General features: G+C 33.8%; 1 non-coding gene across 1 annotated transcript; it reads right to left on the reverse strand.

The window, feature by feature from the left end:
- Positions 1 to 8,886: 8,886 nt before the first annotated feature.
- LOC139903336 (small nucleolar RNA R71) lies at positions 8,887 to 8,993 on the reverse strand. The gene has a single exon (XR_011778162.1). It is a non-coding gene; the product is annotated as a small nucleolar RNA R71 (small nucleolar RNA).
- Between the last annotated feature and the right edge of the window lie 2,048 nt (positions 8,994 to 11,041).

Raw genomic sequence — 11,041 nt, forward strand, 5'->3', positions numbered from 1 at the left:
TTTCTATATTGCCTACTAGAGGGTATTCAAGTGAATGTGGGACACTTTCTCATTCATGTGATGAAAGATTTTCTTGAATCAGAAGAACCATTCCCATATGCAGCTTTACTGTATAACTTGTTTGAGAAACTCGATGATGGGGAAGTTGATGGTTTAATGGAAGATGTTACTTTTGAAGAATATCCTACGTATATGAATGATAGGAATGAAGATCTTCCTGGTTTTGAGGAGTTGTTTAGAACAGATGACGAAGTTTTGAATCGGAGGTGTAAAGAGAAAGAGAGAACTGAGGTTTTGCCTGAAGGGTTCTTGCCAGTCAAGTATAATGATGAGGTTGCTGCGAAGTTAGAAGCTGACTGGCGTGATATTTTGAGGATTCGAAAGTATTGTGAAAAACCGAAGCTTGAGCCAAAGTATTTGAAGATGATAAATTTGAGGAAAGGTGCGAAAGGAAGGATCTTGGCCTGGGCATACATTGAAGAATTCAACATGTTTGCAATTAAACGAGAGTTTGGAGTTGACTACATCAAACATGGTCATGAGTTCAAGTCACTGCCGTATTTTGAGCTTATGCAGATTGCCAGGTTAAAGATGTTGTATTGTGGAATGAACGATCGCTCATCATTGTTGGTTAAGAAAGTTCGAATCGCGTACAATTCGAATAACTGGAAGGATTTTAGACCACAGTATCCGAGGATTAAGTACAGGGTTGATCCTATTAATGGAGTATCTCGACAAATTTTGAAGTATAAGCCGGCAAAGACTATGAAGAAGGTTCCGTTAAGAAAATTGCCGCAGAATTGGAGTCAGAGATTTCGTTGGTGGTTTTATGATGATCGTTCTGAGGAAGCTGTGATTGTTTTAGATAAGCTGAAGGAAGATGATATCGATTGTATTCGTGTGTTGGATCCGATCTGGTTAAGGAACTGTACCGAAGCTGATATTTTTACTTTGTACTATAACCGTATGCTTTATCGTCGTGAAAACAGGGTACAGGCTGAACAGTATGTTAAAGTGAAGACTTATGATGACTGAAGACTTATGGAATAGAACTAGGTCTTAGGGGGAGTTTGTTGGTGCATAAATCCCGAGTTCTATTACGTTTATTGTTCTATTTGTTATGTACTTGATATTTCAGTCATATATGTACGTGGACACTTATACTTTGTGTTTATGATGCTTAGTATAATGTCGTGAATAGGTCAAGCAGTCGGTTGGCTGCTCAAGACCATCGACCGATGGTAGGGACCATCGGTCGAGGGACTGTCACCTTCGGCCGAAGGTCCCCGACCACCGGCCGATGGTCGCTGTATTTAGTATAAATACGGGTTTCGTGGTTTTGTGTTAGGTTACACACCATAAACCCTTAGGCCGTCGTATTACTTGCTGCTAATCGTCCCAAAACCCTTACCAACCGAATACACAGTCTTAGGCATCGATTCTATCAATTATTCATTGGTTAATTCGATCCCGTTAGTCTAATACGTATTCGACTCATTCTAATTAGTGTTTCCGCCATTAATCTAGATACAACGTATGATCTAAGGTCCAAACTACATCTACACTATTTGCTTTTACCAACAGTGACACATTTGCATGTTGCTTGTCCATGAGTATCCCACAGTGGTATTTGAATATGGGTAAAAAAATGATTTTATGTTTTATTGGTCAAAAAATGACTTAAAATAGCCTAATTTGAAAAGGCAGGATGTAACTGTGCAAAGAAAACTAATCAGTGAGACGAATTTAAAATTTTACATTAACAACCCATAATCACAATTCATAGAAATCAAGATTATCCAATGTATAAGTGTGCTTGTGATAGCATACTTATTATATGTATGTGTTTTAGTGATACAGAGAGACCACATTTAGGCTGGAACTAGAATGCAAGTTTTAGGAATATAATTCAGACACAAGCTAAGTTTTATTGTCAATTCACAATAACAAGAAACGTAAGGTGGTGAAACATTGTTTGTAATTAAAGAAAATAAACGACACTTATAAAAATATTGGACGGTGCTTGCGTTGAACAGGCTAAACCGCAATAATCCGTCTTAAGGATTTCAGGAATTCACATATTTCATCATTAGCATCGCATAACTATACGATCAACATTCTGAATCCATATTAACTTACGACCTTTCTGTGAGAAGATTGTATTTACCAGTTTGATGTAATGAATGTGCTGTTCAGACCCAAATAATAGATGTAGAATGAACAAAAAGAGGCAAATAATTATTTGTGATGTCCAATGAATTCTTGTCTGCATTTACAATTGTTTCTATTAATGAAGTTTTAATATCATCATCATCATCGTCATCATCATCAAAATAAGAATACGAGGGTGACTGAATGTTCATTTCAAAAGTGATTAACATGAAGAATTAGAATAAGGTAACCAGTATTTGTTTTCAGTTTCTTAGTTTACATTGATCCTAAATAATTGAAAATCCGAATCATAATCATTTTAAACATACATAAAACAGCCCTGATGAAGATGAAAATGATAATGATGAGGCAACCATTGACCCAACTATGTGAGTTGCAGTGTTCTGCTTTTTTTAATTTTCTCCAAGGCAGTTGGGGGCGAGTTATGATAAACGCGTGGGTGGTTTAGTCCCTGGTGATCCCGAACTGATGTTCAAAAATAAACATGGTACCAATAAAATCTTGGGTCCTTTACTCATTTGCCAAATCTGCAAAATTTATGCATCATTATTTGGACAGGTTGATCTGCTTAGGTAGTGGGTAAATTTTGGTGCACATTAGAATGAGGCGACTCAGGTTGAGCAACTCACTAACACTTATTTGTCAAAATGCATTTGAACTTTTAAACTTTATAGTATTCAAAGAAGTGATTTTGAAAGTAAATGCAAACCAACTTATTCCAATAAAGTGGTTTTATAAGTTGTAACTAAAAAATCGAGTTCGCTTCAAGTGACTTTTAACCTGTTTACTCGGTCGGCACTCTTTGGGGAGTACTCGGCAACTCGCGGGAAGTACTCGAATGTTGACCAAGTTTGACTTTGACTGATTTTCACCGACTTTTGACCTATTTTACGAGTAATATTGACTTTTGACCGAGTAATCCCGAGTTTTGACCGAGTACCCAGAGATCTCAAAACAGTGAACTCGGCAAGTACTCGAAGAGTTTTATCGACTTCTACAACCCTGTTTTCGTATTCTCGAGATTTATTTAGGATGAAAAGGAGAGGAGATTGATGGATTAAAAAATAACAGCGATTCTCGAGTTTTAAATTTCAGCGGAAATGAGAGGAGAGGAGATGATTAGGAAGGATAGTTCCTTTAGATTTTGTCACCAAAACTCTCCGCCCATATTTGGACAGATTGGGAAGGATAGTAAAATACTCTCATTCCCTTTCTTCTCCACTCTTTTCCGCTAAAAGAAAAACTCGAGAATACAAGAAAAGTGATCTTTTGAACTTGTAAGAGGTAATGCTGCATGAATTTAGAAATCCGCCAAGTCAGCTTTAGCTACAACTACTATATGCGATTTTACAGCAAATCTATAGTTAAAAAAACGCAGTCATATCTTAAAAGTCGAAACTACTACAAACTCGTTAAACAACATATTCCGATGTGTACTTTGGTCGAGATTATGTGATATTGAATGACTTCAAAAACTTGCAAGAAAATCAACTTAAATGAAACATGCCTTTGAGATAGTGTTTGAATTATGTTGCTTAAAAGTAATACAATCACTTAAATATCGTGTTGTTTATATTACTTGTATACAAGGTTGAAGAACTCGGAACTCGGGGAGTTTTCGGCGGGACAATTTTTAGGAGTTCTCGGAGAACCCGGGGAGAAGTCGGTGGTTGACTTTCGTTGACTTTTAATATAAATATATATTTTTGAATATATATGTATAAATATTAGACTTTTGAGATAATTACCGAGATTTGACCGATTTTTTCGAGAATTTGACCGATTTGACCGAGAAGTTGACCTATTTGACCGACAAATCGGTCGTTGACTGATAAATTACGCGTTGACCGCTTTTTTGCCGCTTCACAAAACGAGTTCTCGCCAGGATTAAGTTTCCGAGTTCTCGCTGACTTCTCGGCGATTTTTTCCGATTTTTGCAACCATGCTTGTACAATAGAATTGTCAACACGCATACAACGGAAAGAATTTGCTACATTTGTGTTATTATTGTTAAGTTTTACTTACAAATTTTAGGCTTACTTTATGAATTTATTCGAGTTTAATCTCATTAACATCCAATAAAAAAACCAAAAGTTCAACTACGTGTATGAACCCTACTTATTAGCATTTCAAACTTGGTTAGGAATACGAGCAAATGAGTTTTCAGATTCGTCTAAATCTCTATCCGCAGGTTAAAGATACACATATTGGATACCCTATCCGTTAAACGTAAAACACTCAAAAGAAACCTTCCGGAGACGGTAAATGCCACCCGGCGTGACGGATGAAGATGTCACCTACAATTTAGTATCAAGGCCAAATCCATCAAATAAATTGGAACCGCTACAAGGTACACGTTGTCCGGCTGTATTTACACGTAAGCCCAAGTACCTGGCAGTGTGCATACGTCATCGATATGCCACATAAGCCCGACATGTCAGCCTTAATAGGCTTGGACCCAACTCACAATGTTGGTTAGCCCATCATAGAATGCAACGTCAGCATGGTCGGCCCATGACAGTACAAAACCTAGTAGTTGTCTATAAATAGTACCATGCTACTGTTATGTCGGACCTTCAATCGCTCAATAATTCGCACACTGACAATCCTTTATTAAGACTAGTACTTGATAATGCTAAAAACGAACATATATTTCATAGCATTATCCCTCAAGAAAGACAAGCTTTTAGTTGCAGTTGTCCTATTTACAAGGAATATTCGTTTAAATATTAAAAGGTGAAGACAAAAGGCAGATTCGACAAATTAAAGACGCAAACGACCAAAAAGCTAAAAAGTACAAAGTACAAGCAAAGAGGTTCAAATTATTGATAAGGAACGCCTAAAAATGACAAGAGTACAAGTCGCAAAACGCAAAGTACAAGATATTAAATCATACGAAAGGACGTTCGAAAATCCGAAACCGAGACATGAACCAGCTTTCAACGTATGACGCAACGGACCGAAAGTTACAAATTAATTATGTATATAAATATAATATAATATATAATTAATTATATAAATTATATATTTATATTATATTTATATAATAAAATCCGTCGGCAAGCTAGGAGCCAAACTTATGTTAGCTGGAATCAGGGGCTCCGCACTCGCGGAGCTTTGAAGACAAAAACCTCCGCACTCGCGGAGGTCAAACAGTATTACGTGGACCTATAAAAGGCCGAGCATTCGGCCGATTTTTACACATCTTTTTCTTCTTCATTCATACGTAAGATATATATATATATATATATATATATATATATATATATATATATATATATATATATATATATATATATATATATTTTAATTTTAATTTTAATTTTAATTTCTAATAATAAGGGTATGTTAGCGAATATTGTAAGGGTGTAAGTCGAAATTATGTCTGTGTAACGCTACGCTATTTTTAATCACTGTAAGTTATGTTTATGTTATTTTCATTAATGTCTCGTAGCTAAATTATTATTATGCTTATTTAATACCGAAGTAATCGTGATATTTGACTAAATATTAAATTTGAGTAATTGGGCTTTGTACCATAATTGGGGTTTGGACAAAAAAACGACACTTGTGGAAATTAGACTATGGGCTATTAATGGGCTTTATATTTGTTTAACTAAATGATAGTTGTTAATTTTAATATAAAGATTTATAATTGGACGTACCTATAAATAACCATATACACTCAATCGGACACGATGGGCGAGATATTTATATGTATGAATAATCGTTCATTTAGCCGGACACGGGAATGGATTAATAGTCTATGGAATTATTAAAACAGGGGTGAAATTATGTACAAGGACACTTGGCATAATTGATAACAAAGTATTAAAACTTTGGGTTACACGCAGTCGATAACCTGGTGTAATTATTAAACAAAGTATTAAAATCTTGTTACAGTTTAAGTCCCCAATTAGTTGGAATATTTGACTTCGGGTATAAGGATAATTTGACGAGGACACTCGCACTTTATATTTATGACTGATGGACTGTTATGGATAAAAACCAGACGGACATATTAAATAATCCAGGACAAAGGACGATTAACCCATGGGCATAAAACTAAAATCAACACGTCAAACATCATGATTACGGAAGTTTAAATAAGCATAATTCCTTTATTTTCATATTTAATTGCACTTCTAATTATTGCACTTTTATTTATTGTCATTGTATTTAATTTCACTTTTAATTATCGCACTTTTTAATTATCGTAATTTTATTTTATCGCACTTTTATTATTCGCAATTTCATTATCGTTATTTACTTTACGCTTTAAATTAAGTCTTTTATTTATTTAATATTTTACATTAGGTTTTAACTGCGACTAAAGTTTTAAAAATTGACAAACCGGTCGTTAAATGGTAAAAACCCCCTTTTATAATAATAATATTACTTATATATATTTGTATTTTTATAAATTAAAACTAATATAGCGTTAAGCTTTGTTTAAAAGATTCCCTGTGGAACGAACCGGACTTACTAAAAACTACACTACTGTACGATTAGGTACACTGCCTATAAGTGTTGTAGCAAGGTTTAGGTATATCCATTCTATAAATAAATAAATATCTTGTGTAAAATTGTATCGTATTTAATAGTATTTCCTAGTAAAAATAAAGCTATTTCATATACACCTCGCATAACATCAAGTATTTTTGGCGCCGCTGCCGGGGAACTTAAACGCCGAAAGCGCAATGCTAATGATATAAAAATAATAATAATAATAATATAATTTTGTAAAAGTTTTTATTAAGTCCTTCGTATAAAAATATAAGTTTTTTTTTAAATATAAAAATACAAAAAGAGTTTGTTAAAAAATATATAAAGTTTAAAAAAAAGTATTTTTACTTTTGAGTTTAAAAATAAGTATTTTATTGTTTTATAAAAATATTTAGTTATATTTATATTTTATATATATTTGATAAAACAGAAAAACATAAAAAAAAAATAAAAAGAAAAAAACTGAACCCGTGCAAAAACGAACCCCTTTTCAGCCTAAATTTGACCCTCCGCGACTCGCGGAGATTTTGAACTGGACCTAACCGCACTCGCGGAGGTCAATCTGACAGGTCAACCTAGGACTGCAATTAATACGAAATTAGGGTTTAATTAATTTAATTATTTAGTTTTTAGGGTTTTATTTAATTAATTAGTTTAGTTATTTATTTAATTTGTATTATTAAGTTATAATTAGTTTAATTAATTTATAAAATTAATAGTTTTATTAAATAAATAATATAAAAATAATATTTTTATAAAAATTGTACTTTTTACAACTTTAAGTATATTTTTATATTTTGTACTTTTTTTTATTCGTTTTAGCGTAATATTTATATTTTTCGCTCGTATTTAGTTTTAAATCATAGTATTTGCCATAGTTATTTTTATTTCTAGATTTTTAGGCTTTGCCGTAAAATCCCTTAAGTGCTTTTTCTTTAGACTAAGATTTAGGTGCTTTAGAATTTTGCAACGCTGTTCTAAGTTTTTAGTACCTTTTTAAGATATTTCCATTTGGGATATAGAATTCCTTGTAAGCTTTAATATTTTTAGACGCAACTTTTAATTCTTAGTTTTTAGTTCCTTTTTAAGTTTCGACACGCTACTTTCTTATTTTTATTTTTCGACGCCTATTATTTTTCAATCTTTTATTTTTCGACGTTTTTCGACGCGCTCTTTTTCTTTCTTATTTCTCGACATTCTAGTTTTTAGGACTTAGAATTTTCTCTATTTCTTATCTAATATTTCTTTAAATTTCAAACGAAAAATTGTTTTAAGTGATTAAATTGATAGACATCAAAATTTTCTGGTTCGTAGTAATAGTTGGATTTGTACATGGACCGAGTTATTGAAGCCAAACAGTACTCAATTATATTGAGACCAAACGAATCCTGCCCCTCTGCTGCATCTTTTGGCTATTCGAAACGTGGGCAAAATCAGAAAAGTCTATTAATTTGATAACTTATATAATTTTTCTTTCTTTTTAAAAACTAATAGGATATTCAGTGAATGCACTGAGCAAAACGTTCACCACCTTTTGTACGTTCACCACCTGTAACTCGATCAAGACATCTAGCAAATATTGTCGCCGTTGATTTTTCTTCAGAATTATCATCCAGTCGACCAAGTACTCCAATTCAAATTTCCGATAATCCATTTTTTGAACCCGACCTCACAATTGAGAATCATGAGAATATTCAGGGACGGTTCCGAGATCCTGAACCACTAATCTTTCCTCCAGAACCACCAATCATTCAAACAAAGATTGTTGAGGAACGAACCATTAAATCAGAATCCTCTAGTGATTCAGATTCAACAAATTCAATCATGGAAAATCTGGAACCTTTAAGTATGGAAGACCGAATGAGAGCTAAACGCACTGGCTAAGGTCACGCAATTACTCATCCAGACATTAATGTGCCAGATTATGAAATCAAAGGACAAATTCTACACATGGTGACTAATCAATGCCAATTTAGTGGTGCACCGAAGGAAGATCCAAATGAACATCTTCGTACCTTTAATAGGATCTGTACTTTATTTAAAATAAGTGAAGTGGAGGATGAACAGATATATCTCATGTTATTTCCCTGGACTTTAAAGGGAGAAGCCAAAGATTGGTTAGAATCGTTACCTGAAGGGGCGATTGATACATGGGACGTTTTAGTTGAAAAATTTCTTAAACAATTCTTTCCGGCATCTAAAGCCGTAAGACTTCAAGGAGAAATTGTTACGTTCACACAGAAGCCAAATGAAACTCTATATGAGGCATGGACAAGATTTGGTAAGTTATTAAGAGGATGTCCTCAACATGGTTTAGACACTTGTCAAATAGTACAAATATTATACCAAGGATGCGACATCACTATAAGGAAAGACATAGACATAGCAGCTGGTGGTTCAATTATGAAGAAAACAGAAACTGATGCTTACAAAATTATTGATAACACTGATTCCCACTCACATGAGTGGTACCAAGAAAAAGATATCGTTAGATCATCTAAAGCAGCTAGAGCCGATTCTAGCTATGACTTAGATTCCATTTTCGCAAAGTTAGATGCTGTCGAGAGACGAATGGAAAAGATGACTAAGGGTATACACTCAATACGAATTAGTTGTGACCAGTGTGGAGGACCACATTTGACAAAAGATTGTCTCAGTATTGAACTAACAATGGAACAAAGAGAGAATGTTTCATATCTAAACCAAAGGCCTGGAAATAATTATCAAAATAATTATCAACCACCAAGACCAATTTACAATCAAAACCAGAATTATAATCGAAATGTTCCATACAACAACCAACAAGGTCCTAGTAATCAACAAGTATCCAATAATACTTACAATCAGCAAAGACCTAATTTTCAAAACAAACCACCACAAACCGATGATAAAAAGCCGAATTTAGAAGATATGATGACGAAGCTAGTTGAATCTCAAACGCAATTTTTCACATCTCAGAAACAAACAAATGAACAAAATGCTCAAGCATTTAGAAATCAACAAGCTTCTATTCAAAATCTGGAACAAGAAGTAAGTAACCTAGCAAGGTTAATAGGTGAAAGAAAACCGGAAAGTTTACCTAGTGATACAAATGCTAACCCCCGGAATGAAACAGCTAAAGCTATTACCACAAGAAGTGGTATTACACTTAAACCACCTGAAATACCTGTAATTTCTGAGGAAGCTATTCCTACTCCACAAGAACCACAACCTGAACAAGATAAGGAAAAAGAACCGATAGTTGAAAAGGTTAATGAAGATAACACAGTTAAAGCTAAACCTTATGTTAAACCATACCAACCACCACTTCCTTACCCGAGTAAAATGAAAAAAGAGAGACTTGAAGCCGTGCAATCCAAATTCTTGGATATGTTTAAACAGATAAATGTAAATCTTCCTTTCATTGATGTGATTTCAGGAATGCCTATATATGCTAAATTTCTGAAAGATCTAATCACGAATAGAAAGAAAATGAAAGAACTCTCGGCTGTTACTATGAATGCTAATTGTTCTGCAGTGCTGTTGAATAAGATACCAGAAAAACTATCTGATCCAGGAAGTTTCACAATTCCATGTTTTCTGGGTAGTCTTAGTTCAATAGAAGCATTGGCAGACTTAGGTGCTAGTATAAATCTAATGCCGTATTCACTATACGCTAAACTAGACCTTGGAGAATTGAAACCAACAAGAATAAGTATACAACTAGCAGATAGATCAATAAAATATCCTAGAGGGATAATGGAGAACATGCTAGTTAAAGTTGGTACTTTAGTATTTCCAGTAGATTTTGTTGTTCTGGACATGGAAGAAGATTCTCAAGTTCCTCTCATATTAGGAAGACCATTCTTAAACACGGCTAAAGCAATGATAGACGTGTTTGGTAAGAAACTGACCCTAAGTATAGAGGACGAGAGTGTTACCTTTTCTGTTGATAGAGCAATGCAACAACCGCAATCTGCAGATGATACATGCTATTATATTCAAACTATAGATTCACATGCAGAATTCTTAGAAGAATTTTCAGAATTACAAGGAACGGGAGAATGTTCTTTAGGAGAAGGTACTGAACCAATTGATGAAACTGAAATGTTAGCTACACTTATGGCTAATGGATATGAACCAACAACAGAAGAAATTCAAATGCTAAAATAAGAAGACAGATATCGATATAAATCATCTATAGAAGAACCACCGAAATTAGAGTTAAAGCCACTTCCAAACCATTTGGAATACGCTTATTTACATGGTGAATCTGAATTACCTGTAATAATATCGTCTTCTCTTATTCAAAATGAAAAATCTCAACTCATTTATGTGCTAAAAGCTCATAAACCAGCTATTGCATGGAAGATTCATGATATTA

Source organism: Rutidosis leptorrhynchoides, chromosome 3 (assembly GCF_046630445.1).
Source record: "Rutidosis leptorrhynchoides isolate AG116_Rl617_1_P2 chromosome 3, CSIRO_AGI_Rlap_v1, whole genome shotgun sequence".
NCBI lineage: Eukaryota > Viridiplantae > Streptophyta > Magnoliopsida > Asterales > Asteraceae > Rutidosis > Rutidosis leptorrhynchoides.